Source organism: Tinamus guttatus, unplaced genomic scaffold (genome assembly GCF_059628265.1).
Source record: "Tinamus guttatus ecotype Peru unplaced genomic scaffold, ASM5962826v1 Tinamus_guttatus_pri_ptg000087l, whole genome shotgun sequence".
In the NCBI taxonomy this organism is placed as follows: domain Eukaryota; kingdom Metazoa; phylum Chordata; class Aves; order Tinamiformes; family Tinamidae; genus Tinamus; species Tinamus guttatus.
Window position 1 is genome coordinate 1132653 of NW_028288621.1, and position 20338 is coordinate 1152990.

Genomic DNA, 20338 nt, shown 5'->3' on the forward strand with positions numbered 1-20338 from the left:
GGAGCTCTCAGACTGGGAGCAGGAGGGAGCGTGGGGAAACAGCCGTGTGCCAGACTTCCCTCCATGAGGCCTTCAGCTCCACAACTTGTCACAGCTTCAAGGAAACTCGTCCAAAAAAGTATTTCCCATGATCCTGGTGCACAGAGGAAACTGAGCACACACACAGGAGAAAGGGGAGAGAAAGGGGAGAGACCCCAGGTGTAAAGTGCAGCCCCCTGTGACATAGACAGGGTGCTAGAGGCCAAATAAGCAACCCAAAGAAATGAGCAAAGGTCCTGCTGCCCTTTGCAGTGGCTTGCAAAGCTGCAGCTCTGACAGCATTCAAGGAGGACAGGGTCTCCCTTCTGCACGATTTGCCCCTGGACTGTGCAAGGACATGGAGGAGAGGGATGTTGCTTGTGGGGATGCTCACAAGTTTCAGTAGCTGGGGAGCTGGGAGACGGTCATCTCCCCAACTTGTGACCAAGCCGAAATGCAGCTCCTGAGGCCGGCAGTGCCTCACGGGCTCCGTGCAGGAGGCTGCACAGCAGCACTGCAGTGTGGGGGCCTGTCCTGAGGTGCCTGGGGTCAAAGTGCGGCAGATCCAGGGTGCTGGGGCTCTACAGATCCCAAAGACAGGCAGGGTGCCAGGAGAATCCAGGGTGCCTGGAACCATATCCAAGAGACAAACACAACCTGGAGGTGTCAAGGAGAATTCCCGGGATCAGCTAAGGCCCAAGCTGAGAAATGGCTTTCATCGGGATCAGATGAAGGAAAGTTGGGAAATATTCATGGGATACAAAAATCCTGGCATGAGTCACAGTTTTAGAGCCTGGCAAGGACAAGGCTCCCAGCTAAAGCCCTCCGGAAGGAAGGAAGGTGTTAAGGGCACGTCTGCTCTTTCCTGACAGAGCATCTCTAGCTCAGGTAGCACAGACCAAGGAACCTTTCTGAGCACGTTTAAAAGCACAGGATCTGTGGAGCCTGCCTCAGGAGAGCAGATTCCTTGAGCCTGCAATACGGTGTCCAGTGCCCTGCGCAAGGCAGCTCCCAGCACAGGAACCATCTTGGAGCCTTTTCCAGGCAAGTCTGGGTTATCTCCAATGAGGGAAATCTGAGCATCTCTCTATGTCTCTGGGCAACAGTTTGGCCCCACTCATGGAAAAGAAGCTCCTGTTCTCAGCCTCTAGGAAGTGTTTCCCACTGCCTGTTGTTCCCCTGGTGCCCGTGGTGCCATCAGGGCGCCTCTCCTTGCAGAGGGCACATGTGGCTGCTCCCAACCCGGCAGCTGCCCCGATGGGATGGAGGAAAACTCCATGGCGGGTGCCAAACCCAGCACATCCCTGCTGCTGCCTGTGGCCGCCAGAGCCAGGAGTCTCCTCCAAACACCTCCCGCAGCCAAGAGCCACCGCTGCCCTCGCGGGCGCTCTGGCTCCTGTGAGGGGCCTCTCTGTCGCCTGCCTTTTCAAAGGGCTGCTGGAAGCTGTCCCACTGCTCAAGCCTCGAAAAAAAACAGCGAAACAGGCACACATTGTGTAGAGACAAGCAGGAATTGGCTCTCTCCTGGCCACCTTGCTCCCAGTGCACAGCCTCTCCCCACCAGTCCCTTTCATCCCCAGGGACAGACGCCTGGTTGGATGCAGGACGAGGGCCATGAAAAACCCACAGTTCTCTCTGCAGAGAGCTCTTCTCACAGGGAGTGTGGGCACTACCTACCGACGGTGACAGAGAGGGGCAGATTTCCCAGGCTGAGGTTCAGATGGGACAGGGCCTGGGCCCTTTCCGCAGCACTGAGCACCCCTCCTTCAAAAGGCTCCACGTCAGCGCTGAGCCGCACGGCCGCCCACCCGTACTGCAGCCACTCATCCATGCTGCCCAGCTCCTGGCAGTGCTGCGCGTGCTCCATGTAGGACCACAGGATCTGAAATGGTCCAAAGAGGTGAGTGTGCAAAACACTAAATCTCCCCAAGGGGATTCTCTGGCCTAGGGAACACAGGCCATGAACCCAATGGGCACTTTCCCTCTTCTCTTTTACTCGCAAGCCGCTCACCCAAGAGTTGGTTTCAGATGACCAACTCTTCTTATGCTCTTCTGATTGTGGCCATGTCACGACAAGGGCCACAGAGTGCTTCTAAAGAAGAGGTTTATAAAAATGGTCACAAGGAAATCCCACAGTATAGAAACTGGTTACAATCAGGAAAGCAATCCCATGGGAGGAGCAACCCAAATCAACAACACCCACGCCTCCTGAAGGCTTGCAAAGAAAAGCTCAAGCATGTGACCATCCCTGTGGCATTTGGCCTCCTCTTGCCAGCCAGGGCAAAGGAGCTGTGTCAGAAACGCGTCTGCTGCTGCTGCAGAGAGCAGGCACTCACGTGACTCGCGTGCGCAGACTCCACGTCCGCGCGGAGCTTCATGCGCGCTGCCAGGCGCGAGAGCCTCTGCCCGCTGGACGTGTTCCGCTGGCTGAAGAGCTGCCGCAGGAGGGCAAGGCAGCGGCTCTGCCGGAACAGCCAGGGGAGCCTCTCCCTCCTGCCGCACAGGAGAAGCTGCTGGGCCCAGCCACGAGCTACAGGGGGCTGAGTGAGGGGGCCAGGGGCAGCCGGGGAGCGCAGGAGGCTGCTCAGGCAGGCAGGGCTCGTGGACAGGGGCAAGAAGCAGCATCAGGGAAAGATGACTGCTCACAAGGACGTGCTGGCAGCACAGCCCAGGGAGCAAAAGGGCTGCTGCATGGCAGCCTGGTCACTGGCTACTGCCTTCACAGCCTCCACGCCCGCTAACAGCTCCCTGCTCTCACCCACACCATCCCGAACACCCAGCACAGGCCACCTCACCATCCATCAGCCTCCAGGGCCTTCTGCACCTTTCCCCGTGCTAAGAGCTACGCTCTGCAGTGAAGCTGAGGCAGGTGTGGGCCAAGGACCTCAGGCCAGCACGGAAATGGCTCGTTCTTGCCTTCCCTTTCCCGTCAGGGTCTTACCCTGCTTCTTGAGGGGTGGAGGAGTCTCTGCTCTTCCTATAAGAGCCATGGGGCGACTTCTCCAGCAGAGACTTGAAGAAGACACCCGCCGAGGTGACTGGGAATTTCCTCTTCAGCAGGCTCAGTGCCTTTCTGATGGTCTTCTCTGCCAAGTCCATGCACCCCATATTGTAGCAGACCTGCATGGGAGAAGGGCTGTAAGGACAGTCCCAAGGGGCTCCCACTGAGGACACACCAACTTTCAAGGCTGTGGCTGATTCAGGGCCAAGGGCCTTGACTGCCTTTGGCTGGAGGGCGAAGGGCTCACAGAAGACACTGTGCAGAGCAGCCGCCCGTGCCTCCAAATGCCAGGAATGTCCCCACAACCACCCCAGGGCCCCCAGGAGACTGTGCAAGTCCTCCCGCCAACAGAGCCCTCAGGTCCTCCCTGTCACTTTACCTCCCCTTTCAGGCTGAGGAAGGCAGCTTCTTCAAAGCTGGCCAGCCCCTTGCCTTCCTTACTCAAGGAGCTCCTCAGGGCCTCAGCTTTCTTCAGGCTGGTGAAGGCCTTTGGACAAGCACACGGAGAGCAGGTGAGCGTCGGTGCGGATCCTGCATGAAGCCCACCACTGCCACCCGCTTGCCTCCTGCATCACTCTGAGGACGGGTCACCTCTGCCCTGGCAATGCCCACCCTCACACACAGCACAGCACTCCTTGCAGGTGCACCTCGTGCCGATGTTCTGCTTCTCTTGCTACAGGAGAGGCAAGCAGGAGGAAGAGCCTGGGCCTGAGCACAGTCGTTCATGCCCAGGTGCCACAGAGGCCTGTCCTTTCTCAAGGGGGAAATGGGCTTGCCCAGGCAAGGCAACTGGGAGGACTCCATGTGCAGGGGGCTCTGGCAAGCAGGCCGGCTCACCAGGTAGTTGTTGGAGACGTGCAAGTAGCCAGCTGCACTCTGCAGCAGATAATAAATTGCCCTGGCATCACTGCCCATTTCCAGATGGTGGTGAGCCAAGGGCACGAGCACCAAGTCCACAGTGGCCTTGCATTCACAGGAGCAGGTGGCACCGGGCATCTCTTTGGTCTTGTTGGGCACCGTCAGCTCTGTCCTGGCCATAAACTGTTCTGTGGCTCTGTTTGGAGACAAGATCACAGAGGAAGAGGAGACACGCTAGCATCATCTGCCCTGCTCTGCCTGCCTCGAGGAAGAGCACGTCCTAGCGCACCTGACACTCGCATTCTAGCACTGCAATGCCCAGCTTGCAGCAGGGCTCTCTTACAGCCAGAAAGTCCTAGCATGCCAGGGCTGCTGCACCGCAATGGGACAGTCCTCACTGTGATCCCCCTGGCTTCCTCAAGCCATCGCATCCCAGCTCCCACCCAGCAGGCCGGCCCTTTCCTCGGCTGGGGTCACAGGCAGTAGGCAAACCTGGGAACTCCAATGCCCCGCTGGAGACCCTGAGGCCACTGACTTCCACTAATAATCAAATGCTTCTCTCCTCACCGTAAGGTCTCAATCCAGAAGCTCATTTTATTCTGCTTGGCTTCTGCAGAATCTGCAAACAAAGCATGAGGGTTGCCGGCCGCTGTCTTCCGTCTCAGCTAGTAGCCATCTTCGGGCTCCAGCAACAAAACGTGTTCACCCAGAGGTCAGGCTCTCCGGGGCCATCCTACCCCGCTAGGGGACAAACCCCGTAACACCAATATGGTTGGAGTGCCATTTGTTGTTTACTGCTCACTACATTTATACTCCTTTCGAATGCGGAAGCTTGCTCTGCCACCAATCAGCAACAATGCCACCCCACATGGCTAGGTACTGATTCTTCAAAGTAAGACAACTGACTCGCCTTAATTTCTGTTAACCCTTTGCTTTCCGTAACATCACGAGATCTTCCGAGCGCCAGGCCCTAAGCCTAAGTCAGGTCAAGTCAGCTTATGTCAAGCACGAAGCCATATTGCTATATCTATAGAACCGACCACACATCAGTTAAATATCCCCTCAGTTCTCAAGGGGCAGAATTTGCATCTTGCATACTCTGTCAGCAAGACAGCAGGGCCAAGGCATGGGTGGCACCTCTTTTCCTGGCCATTTTTCCCCAAGATCTCCCTTCTCTGAAGGTGTGTTATGTTTTGGGCAAGGGTAGCGCACCCACCAGGAAATGCACCTTGACCTGCTGGACTGCAGGATGCACCCCAAGGCTCTCGTCACTGCCGGGAGAGGGGCTTCTCTCTGGTGATTCCAGGGAAAGGCAGGAAGGTGCTCAAGGGGACAGACGCTCTATGCTCTGTGCACAGCATGCCTCAAGCTGTGCAGCTATGCTCAGGGGAGGACTCAGCTTCTCTTGGGAAAGCATCTGCACGGCACTGAAAGCACCCCTGGGTTTTCGGGGAACTGCTTCTGCAGACACGGCTGGAGACAGAGGAGCACCCCCAGGAATAGTGCAAGCACCGTGGGAAGGCCCAGGCTGCAGAGCACGGCAGGCAGCATACCCGTAGGGGCAGGGAGCTCATCCCCCATGGTCTCCACGTTTGTCCAGCTGGCAGGGCAGCCTTCGCCAGCATCGTTGTCCCAGCTCTCTCCCTCCTGGGTGCTGCTGACGGCCAAGCGGTGGAAGGCCACAAAGTCCCCTCCGCCGCAGCACTGGCACTTGTGCGCCTGCTCCTCCAGGAAGGCTGCGCACTTGCGGTGCATGGCCCCCCTCTGCGCCTTGGGCCACAGCTCGTAGGCGGCCTCCCGCAGCAGCGGCGCACAGAAGGCCAGGATGTCGGCCTGCAGCTCCTCGCTCTGCTGCTCCTCTGAAAGGCAACGGGGTGCTGCAACAGCCAGAGCTGGGGCCACAGCTCAGGGCCATCACAGCCAGCGCATGAAGGACGGGGAGCCCTTGGCGGGGATCCTTGGTAGGAAAGCAGCGCTCCTGCACTCAGAGCCTCGCCACACTCGAGCAAAAGGGCCCCTTTGCCTCACTGAAACTAGCATGGCCCATGCAACAGGCTGCTGCTCTGCGTCCCAACAGACAGCAGTCAGCTGCACTGCAACCGGCAGCACAAGGAAGCCACAGCCAGCTCCTACTTTGCAGTCTCTGAAGGGCAGTCCCTACCTACTACGCTCCCCATCCCAACCCAACCCCAACGGTGAGGCTGCCCTGGCCATTACACACGGCCACAGGCGCAGTGTACCGTGCCCTGGGGAGCCCCAGCAGCAGCAGCACCAGGAGCAGCAGAAGCCCACCGTTCTTCAAGCCTTGCACAGCTATTTGCAAAGGTTTATGGAGCACAGATAAAAGGCTATGTTAGAATTTGTCAGCTTAAGCAGGGGCCTGGGAGAGCCACGAGCTCCTGGGAGTCCTGGGCCCTGATGTGGGCAAATGCTCTTCATGGGGATCCTGGACTCGCCTGCGCTTCTGTGCAAAAGTAGGGAGAATCTTCTGATACGGGACTCTAGAGAAGAGGAATTTCCTTGGCTGCTCACAGTGACCCAAGCAGAACTTGGGGATGTCAAAGGAAACCCAAGCCACCAACACCGAAAGTTCTGCCCTTCCTGGAGACCTTCTGGAGCCCTCAGGCTGGGAGCAGAAGGGAGCGTGGGGAAACAGCCGTGTGCCAGACTTCCCTCCATGAGGCCTTCAGCTCCACAACTTGTCACAGCTTCAAGGAAACTCGCCCAAACCAGTATTTCCCATGATCCTGGTGCAGAGGAAACTGAGCACACACACAGGAGAAAGGGGAGAAAAAGGGGAGAGAACCTGTGAAGTGCAGCCCCCTGTGACATAGACAGGGTGCTAGAGGCCAAATAAACAACCCAAAGAAATGAGCAAAGGTCCTGGTGCCCTTTGCAGTGGCTTGCAAAGCTTCAGCTCTGACAGCATTCAAGGGGGATGGGGTCTCCCTTCTGCACGATTTGCCCCAGGACTGTGCAAGGATACAGAGTAGAAGAACGTTGCTTGTGGAGATGCTCACAAGCTTCAGTAGTTGGGGAGCTGGGAGACAGTCATCTCCCCAACTTGTGACCAAGCCAAAATGCAGCTCCTGAGGCCAGCAGTGCCTCACGGGCTCCGTGCAGGAGGCTGCACAGCAGCACTGCAGTGTGGGGGCCTGTCCTGAGGTGCCTGGGGTCAAAGTGCGGCAGATCCAGGGTGCCGGGGCTCTACAGATCCCAAAGACAGGCAGGGTGCCAGGAGAATCCAGGGTGCCTGGAACTATATCCAGGAACAAACACGACCTAGAGGTGTCAAGGAGAATTCCCGGGATCAGGTAAGGCACAAGCTGAGAAATGGCTTTCCTCGGGATCAGATGAAGGAAAGTTGGGAAATATTTATGGGATACAAAAATCCTGGCATGAGTCACGCTTTTGGAGCCTGGCAAGGACAAGGCTCCCAGCTGAAGCCCTTCGGAAGGAAGGAAGGTGTTAAGGGCACGTCTGCTCTTTCCTGACAGAGCATCTCTAGCTCAGGTAGCACAGACCAAGGAACCTTTCTGAGCACGTTTAAAAGCACAGGGCCTGTGGAGCCTGTCTCAGGAGAGCAGATTCCTTGAGCCTGCAATAGGACATCCAGTGCCCTGTGCAAAGCAGCTCCCAGCACAGGAACCGTCTTGGAGCCTTTTCCAGGCAAGTCTGGGTTATCTCCAAGGAAGGACCTCTGAGCATCTCTCTATGTCTCTGAGCCACAGTTTGGCCACGCTCATGGAGAAGAAGCTCCTGTTCTCAGCCTCTAGGAAGTGTTTCCCACTGCCTGTTGTTCCCCTGGTGCCCGTGGTGCCATCAGGACGCCTCTCCTTGCAGAGGGCACATGTGGCTGCTCCCAACCCAGCAGCTGCCCCGATGGGATGGAGGAGAGCTCCATGGCGGGTGCCAAGCCCAGCACATCCCTGCTGCTGCCCGTGGCCGTCAGAGCCAGGAGTCTCCTCCAAACGCCTCCCACAGCCAAGAGTCGCTGCCCTCGCGGGTGCTCTGGCAGGAGAGCCCTCGCGGCCAGCGCTCAGCCCTGCCTGCCTGCTGCCGGCCTGCCCGGCGCTCCGAGCACACAAGCTCCTGCCGGCCGCGCGGCTCCTGCCAGCCCTGCTCGGAGCCTGCTCCTCCCGCGGCCCCGCTCGCAGGGACAGCGGGGACCTCCCTGCCCACCCGGCCACGAGGCTGCTGCCGCCCCCAGCGGCCCTGCCCGCCCCACGCCTGAGCCCGCCCCGGAGCGGCCGCCACCGCCCGCCTCGTGGCTCTCATTGGCTGGCGCAGCCATCAGTAGGAGCCAGCCCGGCCCTCAACCCCAGCCCCAGCCAATGGGAGGGCCGAACCGGGCGCTGCCATGGCAACACTGCACCCTGCCGCGGTACCGGCAGCCCTGGCCCAGCCCTGCTGTTGGCGGTGCCATCTTGTGGGGGCCGCATGGGGCGTCGCAGGGCTGGGAGCAGCCGGGCCCGGTGTGCGGGGCTGTGCGGGGCTGCGGGGTCTGGGGCCGCCCTGCCAGGGCTGGGGCTGCGCAACCGGAAGGGCCCTGCAAGGCTCTGGGCTGTGCTGGGGCCTGCGCGGGGCAGCCCTGGCACTGAAGCTGGTGCTCGCCCTGCTGCTGACCCCTGAGGGATAAAGGATTTTCTGAGGCCAACCATTATGGGAATAGCTAGGAGGAAAGATGAATAAGGATCACCTGGTGAAGGTAAAGAGATGTGGGGATATAGATGTCACCTGTAGAAGATTAGGGAGTGCCCTTCTCTGGGACTGGTCACTGGGTAATTGGCACCCCTGGTGGGAAGGTTGTATAAGTACCGAAACACAGAAGTTAGAAAGGGCTGCTGGGATCTCCTTCTCCATGGCCTGTGAGGGGCCTCTTCATTGCCTGCGTTTTCAAAGGGCTGCTGGAAGCTGTCCCACTGCTCAAGCCTCGCAAAAATACAGCGAAACAGGCACACATTGTGTAGAGACAAGCAGGAATTGGCTCTCTTCTGGGCCCTCTCCTGGCCACCTTGCTCCCAGTGCACAGCCTCTCCCCACCAGTCCCTTTCATCCCCAGGGACAGCCGCCTTGTTGGATGCAGGACGAGGGCCATGAAAAACCCACAGTTCCCACCTCCCCCACGAGAATCACTCACTGCTGGGGGCCTCTTGCCACTCCACTAAGACCAAGTGTGTAACGTAGCAAAGAGCCAGGGACGAATACAGCCGCAGCAGGATGCTATTCTGAGACTTGAGGGTGCAGTTGCCTTCATTCTCCTCTATGAATCTCCTGCACTCCTCAAATGACTTGTACTCCCAGCCTGTGTAATACAAATGTATCTCAGAGAAGCAGCACTGCCCTCCACTGCCTTGTTCTTTCTCAGACCTTCACAGTAGGAGAAAGCTCAAGCAGAGCTGGCCAATTTTGGCACCAGGAAGCACTCAGAGGGCAGGCAAAAACTAAGAGGAGTGATGCAAGGTTATTATATCTTCACATCAGTGTCCTTTTATGGAGCAGCTTGCTAGCACCACCCAAGAGCTGCTGCCATTGATCAGCAAACGACAGTGACTGCAGCACATGGGCTCCAAGGGACCTCCTGGTCAGGCACACACGAACACAGCTGTGCCCGCTTCCGCAGGAGCCAGAGCAGAGGGAGCCTGAGAAGAGCTTTCAGAAGGGGGAACCTCCCAAAACACAGCAAGCACAGATGGGAATTGCAAGCATTTTGAGCTTACTCTGGGATCACCTGTAGACAATGCAGAAAAAGAGGGAGAAGACAGGAGAGGGAAGGAGAGAGAGACACCCACAGAGCCAGATGGGCAAGCACACTGCTGAAGGAGCCAAAGGATTGCTTGGAGCCTTTGGGCTCAGTGTTGTATCAGGAGAGAAGCCATCTCTGCAAGCCTCCTGCCTCTCTGTGGCCCTCCTCACTGAGCACTTACCAGCATAAAGCAGGAGGTCGAGGCAGCAGGCAAAGAAGCAGGCCTGCCCAGTGATCCTGTGCTCTCCAGCCACCTGCTTCTCCAGCCTGGAGAGCACTTTTGCACACTCTGGGTACCTGCGGAGGAACACAACGAGCCTCCATGGAGCACCTCCTCGGTGTGGCATCCAAGCCAGCAGCTCCAGATACTTCCCACTCCCCTTCCCATCTTCCGTCTCTTTCCCTCCTTTGCTCTTTCTGCCAACTCCATTGGCCTTTGCAGTGACCCCCTGACACCGCGCAAGGGCAGGGTGTGCAGCAGCAGGATTACCTCATCTGCAGAAAGAGCGCGGTGAAGAGCGGGGTGAGGACCTTGGAGTCCAGGTCGGGCTTCTCCAGCTCCATGCTCAGGCTCATGGCGCGATAGCCTGGCAAGACAGAAGCAGACTCACACAGGTTCTCTCTGCAGAGAGCTCTTCTCACAGGGAGTGTGGGCACTACCTACCGACGGTGACAGAGAGGGGCAGATTTCCCAGGCTGAGGTTCAGATGGGACAGGGCCTGGGCCCTTTCCGCAGCACTGAGCACCCCTCCTTCAAAAGGCTCCACGTCAGCGCTGAGCCGCACGGCCGCCCACCCGTACTGCAGCCACTCATCCATGCTGCCCAGCTCCTGGCAGTGCTGCGCGTGCTCCATGTAGGACCACAGGATCTGAAATGGTCCAAAGAGGTGAGTGTGCAAAACACTAAATCTCCCCAAGGGGATTCTCTGGCCTAGGGAACACACGCCATGAACCCAATGGGCACTTTCCCTCTTCTCTTTTACTCGCAAGCCTCTCACCCAAGAGTTGGTTTCAGATGACCAACTCTTCTTATGCTCTTCTGATTGTGGCCATGTCACGACAAGGGCCACAGGGTGCTTCTAAAGAAGAGGTTTATAAAAATGGTCACAAGGAAATCCCACAGTACAGAAACTGGTCACAATCAGGAAAGCAATCCCATGGCAGGAGCAACCCAAACCAACAACACCCATGCCTCCCAAACGCTTGCAAGGAAAAGATGAAGCATGTGACCATCCCTGTGGCATTTGGCCTCCTCTTGCCAGCCAGGGCAAAGGAGCTGTGTCAGAAACACATCTGCTACTGCTGCAGAGAGCAGGCACTCACGTGACTCGCGTGCGCAGACTCCACGTCCGCGCGGAGCTTCATGCGCGCTGCCAGGCACGAGAGCCTCTGCCCGCTGGACGTGTTCCGCTGGCTGAAGAGCTGCCGCAGGAGAGCAAGGCAGCGGCTCTGCCGGAACAGCCAGGGGAGCCTCTCCCTCCTGCCGCACAGGAGAAGCTGCTGGACCCAGCCACGAGCTACAGGGGGCTGAGTGAGGGGGCCAGGGGCAGCCGGGGAGCACAGGAGGCTGCTCAGGCAGGCAAGGCTCGTGGGACGGGGGTGAGAAGCAGCACCGGGGAAAGATGACTGCTCACAAGGATGTGCTGGCAGCACAGCCCAGGGAGCAAAAGGGCTGCTGCATGGCAGCCTGGTCACTGGCTACTGCCTTCGCAGCCTCCACGCCCGCTAACAGCTCCCTGCTCTCACCCACACCATCCCGAACACCCAGTACAGGCCACCCCACCATCCATCAGCCTCCAGGGCCTTCCGCACCTTTCCCGTGCTAAGAGCTACGCTCTGCAGTGAAGCTGAGGCAGGTGTGGGCCAAGGGCCTTAGGCCAGCACGGAAATGGCTCGTTCTTGCCTTCCCTTTCCCGTCAGGGTCTTACCCTGCTTCTTGAGGGGTGGAGGAGTCTCTGCTCTTCCTGTAAGAGCCATGGGGCGACTTCTCCAGCAGGGACTTGAAGAAGACACCAGCCGAGGTGACTGGGAATTTCCTCTTCAGCAGGCTCAGTGCCTTTCTGATGGTCTTCTCTGCCAGGTCCATGCACCCCATATTGTAGCAGACCTGCAAGGGATAAAGAGCTGTAAGAGCAGTCCAAAAGGGCTCCCGCTGAGGACACACCAAATTTCAAGTCTCTGTTCGATTCAGGGCCACGGGTCTTGACTGCCATTGGCTGGAGGGCGAAGGGCTCACAGAAGACGCTGTGCAGAGCAGCCATCTGTGCCTCCAAATGCCAGGAATGTCCCCAGAACCGCCCCAGGGACCCCAAGAGGCCGTGCAAGTCCTCCCGCCAACAGAGCCCTCAGGTCCTCCCTGTCACTTTACCTCCCCTTTCAGGCTGAGGAAGGCGGCTTCTTCAACGCTGGCCAGCCCCTTGCCTTCCTTACTCAAGGAGCTCCTCAGGGCCTCGGCTTTCTTCAGGCTGGTGAAGGCCTTTGGACAAGCACACGGAGAGCAGGTGAGCGTCTGTGCGGATCCTGCATGAAGCCCCACCACTGCTACCCGCTTGCCTCCCGCATCTCTCTGAGGACGGGTCACCTCTACTACGGCAATGCCCACCCTCACACACAGCACAGCACTCCTTGCAGGTGCACCTCGTGCCAAGTTTGTGCTTCTCTTGCCACAGGAGAGGCAAGCAGGAGGAAGAGCCTGGGCCTGAGCACAGTCGTTCATGCCCAGGTGCCACAGAGGCCTGTCCTTTCTCAAGGGGGAAATGGGCTTGCCCAGGCAAGGCAACTGGGAGGACTCCATGTGCAGGGGGCTCTGGCAAGCAGGCCGGCTCACCAGGTAGTTGTTGGAGACGTGCAAGTAGCCAGCTGCACTCTCTAGCAGATAATAAATTGCCCTGGCATCATTGCCCATTTCCAGGTGGTGGTGAGCCAAGGGCACGAGCACCAAGTCCACAGTGGCCTTGCATTCACAGGAGCAGGCGGGACCGGGCATCCCTTTGGTCTTGTTGGGCACTGTCTGCTCTGTCCTGGCCATAAACTGTTCTGTGGCTCTGTTTGGAGACAAGATCACAGAGGAAGAGGAGACACACTAGCATCATCTGCCCTGCTCTGCCTGCCTCGAGGAAGAGCACGTCCTAGCGCACCTGGCACTCGCATTCTAGCACTGCAATGCCCAGCTTGCAGCAGGGCTCTCTTACAGCCAGAAAGCCCTAGCATGCCAGGGCTGCTGCGCCACAACGGGACAGTCCTCACTGTGATCCCCCTGGCTTCCATCACATCCCAGCTCCCACCCAGCAGGCTGCCCCTTTCCTCGGCTGGGGTCACAGCCAGTAGGCAAAGCTGGGAACTCCACTTGCACCCCCAGAGACCCTGAGCCCGCTGACTTCCACTAATAATCAAATGCTGCTCTCCTCACTGTAAGGTCTCATCTCAGAAGCTCATTTTATTCTGCTGGGCTCCTGCAGGATCTGCAAACAAAGCATGAGTTAAATATCCCCTCAGTTCTCAAGGGGCACAAGTTGCATCTTGCATACTCTGTCAGCAAGAGAGGAGAGCCATGGCATGGACGGCACCTCTTTTCCTGGCCACTTTTCCCCAAGATCTCCCTTCTCTGCAGGTGTGTTATGTTTTGGGCAAGGGTAGCGCAACCACCAGGAAATGCACCTTGACCTGCTGGGCTGCGGGGTGCACCCCAAGGCTCTAGTCACTGCCGGGAGAGGGGCTGCTCTCTGGTGATTCCAGGGAAAGGCACGAGGGTGCTCAAGGGAACAGACGCTTTCTGCTCTGTACACAGCATGTCTCAAGCTGTGCAGCTGTACTCAGGGGAGGACTCAGCTCCTCTTCGGAAAGCATCTGCACTGCACTGAAAGCAACCCTGTGTTTTTAGGGAACCGCTTCTGAAGACAGGCCTGGAGACAGAGGAGCACCCCCAGGAATAGTGCAAGCACCGTGGGAAGGCCCAGGCTGCAGAGCACGCAGGCAGGATACCCGTAGGGGCAGGGAGCTCATCCCCTGTGGTCTCCACGTTTGTCCAGCTGGCAGAGCAGCCTCCGCCAGCATCGTTGTCCCAGCTCTCTCCCTCCTGGGTGCTGCTGACGGCCAAGCGGTGGAAGGCCACAAAGTCCCCTCCGCCGCAGCACTGGCACTTGTGCACCTGCTCCTCCAGGAAGGCTGCGCACTTGCGGTGCATGGCCGCCCTCTGCGCCTTGGGCCACAGCTCGTAGGCGGCCTCCCGCAGCAGCGGCGCGCAGAAGGCCAGGACGTCGGCCTGCAGCTCCTCGCTCTGCTGCTCCTCTGAAAGGCAACGGGGTGCTGCAACAGCCAGAGCTGGGGCCACAGCTCAGGGCCATCACAGCCAGCGCATGAAGGATGGGGAGCCCTCGGCGGGGATCCTTGGTAGGAAAGCAGCGCTCCTGCACTCAGAGCCTCGCCGCACTCGAGCAAAAGGGCCCCTTTGCCTCACTGAGAATAGCATGTCCCATGCAACAGGCTGCTGCTCTGCTCTGCATCCCAACAGAGAGCAGTCAGAGGCACTGCAACCATCAGCACAAGGAAGCCTCAGCCAGCTCCTACTTTGCAATCTCTGAAGGGCAGTCCCTCCCTGTTATGCTCCCCATCCCAACCCAACCCCAATGGTGAGGCTGCCCTGGCCATTACACACGGCCACAGGGGCAGTGCACTGTGCCCTGGGGAGCCCCAGCAGGAGCACTGCCAGGAGCAGCAGAAGCCCACGGTGCTCCCGGCCTCCTCTTATCACCACTTACCTTTCTCTTCCTCCTGAGTTGTGGCAGACCACTTGAGGGAAACACTGCTGTCTTCTGCCACCGTTTTGGCATTCTGCCACCTCAAGATGTTGCTTTTCATCAACATGGTCAGGATCTGATTCATCTTGGCCCTGGTCCACTTGGGAAGGATGTGGAACAGCAGCTCCGTGGTGAATATCGGCCCAATGATGGCTGCACACTTCAGAACCATCCGTTCTGAGAAATTCATGCTGTCCAGCTCAGTCAGCGCAATCCCTGACAAAAACAGGACACACATCTGTCTCTTGCCCTCTCCCCAGGCTGAGGCCAGCGAGGCTGCATTCTCTTCAACGCAGGAAGCGCTGGCATTTAGCCTTGCTTCCCTGGGAACAAACCCATTGGGCAAGGGCAATGCAGGGCACACATCTTGAACACAGTGCAGCTCCCCTGCAATCACAGCTAGCAGGGACCGGGGAAAGGAGAAACCCCCGAGCGAATGCTGCAGGTACAGCAGGGCTCAGCCCCTCACCTTTCAGGGTGGGCGGAAGCACGGTGTGCTGCAGGTTCACATCAGCTTTGATGGTGCACACCCTGCAGTCCTGGCGCATGCTGGACCTTCTGGATGGACCGACACGAGGAGCCTCCATCACAGAAGCTGAGCGGAGCGAGACAGCAGGATAAAGCGATTATCATGAGGGAGACCCTTCGTCCCGCAGCTTGCGCTTGCGAGGATTACTGATCTTCCCTCCCTCCATCCTCCTCTCTTTAGTATTCACCCCCAGCAGGGCTTAGAGCAACTGGGGCCTGGTGGCAGCAGGGTGAGTCCTGCCATGTTTGGCTGCAGGGCTGCAGACAAGGGAAACTGCAGCCACGCGACTCACAGCACTGCTCCAGGTATGAACCACCACAGCTCATGCTCATTCCTGACTATAGCAGGGCTTAGCTTAGTGCCAGGGAGCACCTCTTCTCCCTGACATTTTTTGCCACATCGGCATTGCTGCTGATCCTGCAAAGCCACCCCAGTCCCCAGCATGTGCTTGGCCTATTGCAGCAGCAAGGCACACAGGAGTGAGCACAGTCTGTGCTATCCCCGGCTCTTTCCACCAGAAGCTAAGGCCACTGCCCAGGAGAGCAGCCAAATGACCACTGCTGTGAGACGTCTCACAAGCAGACCTTGGCCCCGGCCAGAGAGGGCGCTTGCTCTCACCTTCACCAGGAAAGGTGCATTGAGGAGGCAGTAGCTGCTCTCTTCCAGGACTCCTTCGAGCTTCTCCTGAAGATCGACCCGGATTACAAGATACAGGCTCAATGTGAGTTTTCCATCTTGCTCCGTTTATTAACCCAGGTATGTGAACATTTATACCCTACAGGTATCCAGGGTCTTTCCCAAGCTCACAGGATTGGCTGTTGGCTGTTGCTTAGCAGATTGCTAGGTTGCATTTGCATGGCCCAATGACAAGCCCCCTTCCTTAACCGGTACAGGCAAGTTTCAGCAAGTTGCTTGCTTAGAAACAGCAGCTTCCTTATTTCACCTTGGTCAAGCACAGGTCATTGCCACCCCCCTGTACATTACTTGACAAGGCGTGGGTTGTGCATCCCAAGATGTCCCCGATCAGCCAGCCACTCTTTTACATTCTCCTACAGTACGAGTTGCCTGGCGCTGCAGGATTTGCAGGCCTGCAGACCCATTGCCATGGCCAGCATCACTCGTACGACGGAGTAGTCCTGCTTCAGGCTGAGCTCCATCAGCTTCACAGCCACTACCCTGCCATGCAAAAGAAAAAGGCACCGAGATTCAGACAGGCCCCCAAAGAGCCCCAGACCTCCAAAGCAACGCTCTTACGGAGAGGCACAATCTGGGGCTGAGAGCAAGGGCACATACAGCCCCAGGCCAGCCCCTCAATGCAAGCAGCATTTGTGCGGCAGGTCACTTGGGCTTCTTCCCTTCAGTCTGCAGCTGCAGGAAATGCCATGGGCTCAGGCTCTACTTTGCTTTGCGCCTGGCCCAAAGCTCAACAGCAGGGACTGCAGAAGACCCTTCTAGCTCCCTCAAGAGCTAGGAGGGGAGCACGCGGCTGCTCTGCTCTCAGGTGCATGGAGATGTTGCCTTATGAGGGCTGCTAGAACCCAAGGGCCAGGCACACTGGCAGGGGGCCTTGAGGATCCTGTGAGTATCAGTAGGAAGGCAGGGGAAGCCATGCACACGTACTGCTCAACAGCACTCACCTATGCCCAGCAGCCCGGCCTAAACTGGCAAGCTCGGTGAGTAAATGGCTCTTTCCGGAGCCTTTCATACCCTCAAGTGCCAGGATGCAGCTTTCCTTCCTAGCCACGTAGCCTTGCACATAGCTTTGAAAGAGGACAATCTCCTTCTCCTAGCCTGGAAAGGCAAGCAAGAGAGCAGGCAGTTGCAGCAAGCTCAAGAGCAATGACCCGTTGACACCCTTCCCTCTAGCCACCATGGGACTAGCCTCCCAGCCTCCCCATTCCCCCCATGGGACTAGCCGGTCTCAAGGGCAGTAGATGGGTGTTCAGGAGACCAAGGTGTTCTCCACCTACCGAGCAAGGGGGAATTCTTGGGCCTCTCCTTTTTGAGCTTCATGCCAAACATGCTAGCAGGAGAAAGAGAAAAATTGAAGTCAACTCAGTAGGCAGAAGCTAGAGGGTGCAGAGTCACGCATGGAACTGTGGGTGTGCTCTTGGGTACCCTCTCTTCTTTGCAGTGGCCTCGTGTGCTGCCCACACTCCAGCAGTTGTTCCTGCCAACTGCTTCCCTGGGCTTTGCTCACAGGGAGCAACTTGGAGAAGCAGGGCCTTGCAGCAGATGCTGCCAAGGTAAAGACGAGCAAGGAAAAACCTATCTGTTCAAGCCAGGATAACATTCAAATGGAGCAAGCACAACAAGCAGAAAGCACCTGCTACCTGGAGAGGGGCTGCAAGGCCCTGTGTGCCTATAGACACCCACCAGCCTTCTCCATCCCTACGGCATCACTCCTAGTCTCCTAAGAGCAGGAGGCCCATGGGTAGGCAGGCCCAAAGCGGAGCCATACCCCAGCTTTCCAGGTTCTCAGCCCCAGGGATCGGAGGCCCAGGTGGGGGCCAGCTTGCTGTCTTTCTGCACAGCTGCTCTGTGCTGACCAAGAGTTGATCCGCGGCTCCACGTGCCCCCAAGCAGCCTGCTCAACAAGGACACTCACAGCTCCTCCGAGATGCCCAGATATTGATGGATGCTGCCAGGATCAACAACCCCCTTCATCTTCACCTCGGGCAGCTCCTTGAAGCAGCCATGGGGCAGCTGAGAGGCAGCGTAGGTCGCTGTGTCGCACGACACTACCCGAGGATAGCACTCCATCAGCCGGGCTGCCAAGTTCACCTTCTGGCTGATGACTGTCACACAGAGAGAGCGCACATCGACGTGCTTAGGAGACTAACCCACTGCAGCCGCCAGGGCCAACGGCTGCCTGGCCTGCAGCACAGGCAAGCCCCCGACCCCTGGGAGCACAGCCCAAAGGGCAGCAAGGCCCCATTGCCCCCACCACAGTGCCCCCGCTCTGCTCTGCCATCCCTGCTAGACCACAGGCCCAGCCCTAGGCCCAGCCCAGCAGACACGGGCCACAGGCTGCTCCCTGCTGCTCCACCGCTTGTGATTGGCTACACACAGCTGTCTTTGCGCAATGTGATGCACAGGATTGGTTGTTGCTAGCCGCTCATGCGTTTATTTGATTGGCCCGTACATAAGCCACACCTCCATCCTGCTCCGCATGGCCAAACTTGCTTTCAGTTTCGTTCCTTCCTACTTCCTCTTTTCTGCAGCTCATGACCTACAGTAACCCTGTCCCCTTTTTGTTCTTCAGCCAGCCAACCCTTCCTTAAGGCCTTTTCAATCGTATTAGACATACATTTCAACAAGCAAGGTACAATTAACACAACATCAACAAAACACAATATCAACAGCACCATCCCTGCACTTCGGATTAACAATTGTAACCATCCCGAAATTCCCCATCCACTTAACAAGTTGTCACATTGGTCTGCTGTTCCACAAAGCCAACAACTCTTAACTTGGGTATAACTAACAATCTGCTTTAAGAGCATGACATATCCATTACATCAATATAGCCTCCCTTGCCTCAGGTGTCAGGGAGACACACACTAAGGCTTCCTTTAAGCAATCAAGGAATGACATGTATGACTCCCCACTCACTTGTTTCTCCCATATCAAAGCAAGTTTCTTTTACCATATCTGCTTTCCCTCCACCCTGAGTCCCCTTTTCAAGTGTCTCAAGATGATCCAGTAAGCCTTTGGCCCAGCCAGGCCGTTCTTCATTCTCGGGTGGAAGGTCCGGCAACGGAGGCGCAGATGGAGCAGGCGCAAGTTGCTCCTCAAACACCAGCATCTTCCTATGCCATGGTGGCCCTGTTCCTGAAGTGCTCGATAGGGTAGACAAGATCAACTTCCACGTAGTCGCCAGGTCTCTCATGTTTTTATCCTCGCTGGTGATGCGATCCCAAAGCTGCCGCCCCACGTCTTCCCATGTTTCCACATCGAATACTAGGTGGGGCTTGGCTTTGAACCCATTCTCTCTGCACCAGATTGAAAGCTTGCAGAGAGTCTGTTTATCATACTTAATTCATCTCTTAGAGAGAATATGTTGGAGGAGCTTGGGGCTTTGCAAGTGTCCCTTGTCTTGTGCCCATTTGCACAGCTCATAAAGCTTCTTCATACTCATGCTGGCCTCTCGCTTAGCAAGAATTTGCCCCAGCAAAGTGAGTGCCACCTCTCGATCCATTGTCTCGCCCTTCTCTTTTCCTTTCTCAGCAGTCTTACCGCAGTAGGTCTCTGCCTTTTGCGTGCTCTATCTGGGCCGACCTTCTGCCTCTGACTTCCGACCCTTCGTCTGTCTCCTTGACCGATGTCCTCGGGATGCAGATTCAAGGGTTCTCAGTGCTTAGGCAAGCTGCATTAAAGCGTAGTTCCAGTGTCCCTGCTCGGGCACCAGATGTTGGAAGTCAGCCGGAGTCAAGATGTACACTCAATATAAGTTAAGAATCTTGCTCGTTTATTTAACGCAATAACAGCACTTTTATACAGTTTAAGCTTGCCCACGTGGTGTGCACCCGCCTCAAACAGCTCCCTATTGGCTACAGCCCACGTTTGTGTATACATATGATTGGCTGGCGTTATGTTTCCGTGCTTTGGATTACAACAGGGCTCCTCCCAATTTGCAGTTGCCTAGACATTCAGTTTACTTCTTTAGGCAGCCTAGTTCCCTCTTGTTACCGCCTCAAGGAAAGATCAGGGGCAAGTCTCCACCTGAACGCCTGGGTTGTGCAGGCTCTCCAGGAGAGCATGGCCCCAACTCTCTAACCATTCCTCTATAGGTGCCTGGTTGCCAGCTCTCACTTGCAAAGCTTTAGCCTCTGGAGGCAAGGAGTGAGTTGTGAGTGGTTGGGGCTGCAGCTCTTTTTTGGACTTTCTGTGACTTTTTAGGTGTGCGGTGCCATATGTTGCCTTGGGCAAAAAGGATATGTTTTCCTTGTGGAGGGACATCAGGACATGCTCGTGTCCCTCTCACCTATGAATCCAGAAGTGACTCTCGGGGAGCACTCAGGACGTACAGGTTCATGCTGTAGTCATTCAGTATTGCCTGACAGGACGAGTATTTTGTGACCAATCTCTTTGTGTGCTTCTATGTTGAACATTTGCTGTGCCAGCCCCTGGCATGGGACAGTGCTGGCCTTCAAGGAGAGTTCACCACATTAAAAGCCTCAAAGAAGCAAGCTGCAGGGGCTCATTGTGCTTGGTCTGGGTACAAGCCCATGGCAGTGCTCTTGCAGTCCCAGGAGAAGCCTCCTGATGAGCCCCCAGAGTTAAAAGTTCTTTGCTACATAAACCTTAACATATTGAAGCTTGATTTCTTTTCCCCATAGGAGCTAAGCAGCCTGGTCTGTCGCTTCGGGTCGCGCTGGTGTCGGTTC

The 20338-nt window shown here is 57.1% G+C and overlaps 1 pseudogene; it reads right to left on the minus strand.

Moving 5' to 3' along the window:
* Window positions 1–1687: 1687 nt before the first annotated feature.
* On the minus strand, window positions 1688–18600 carry LOC148595544 (adenylate cyclase type 10-like; annotated as a pseudogene).
* Window positions 18601–20338: the final 1738 nt, after the last annotated feature.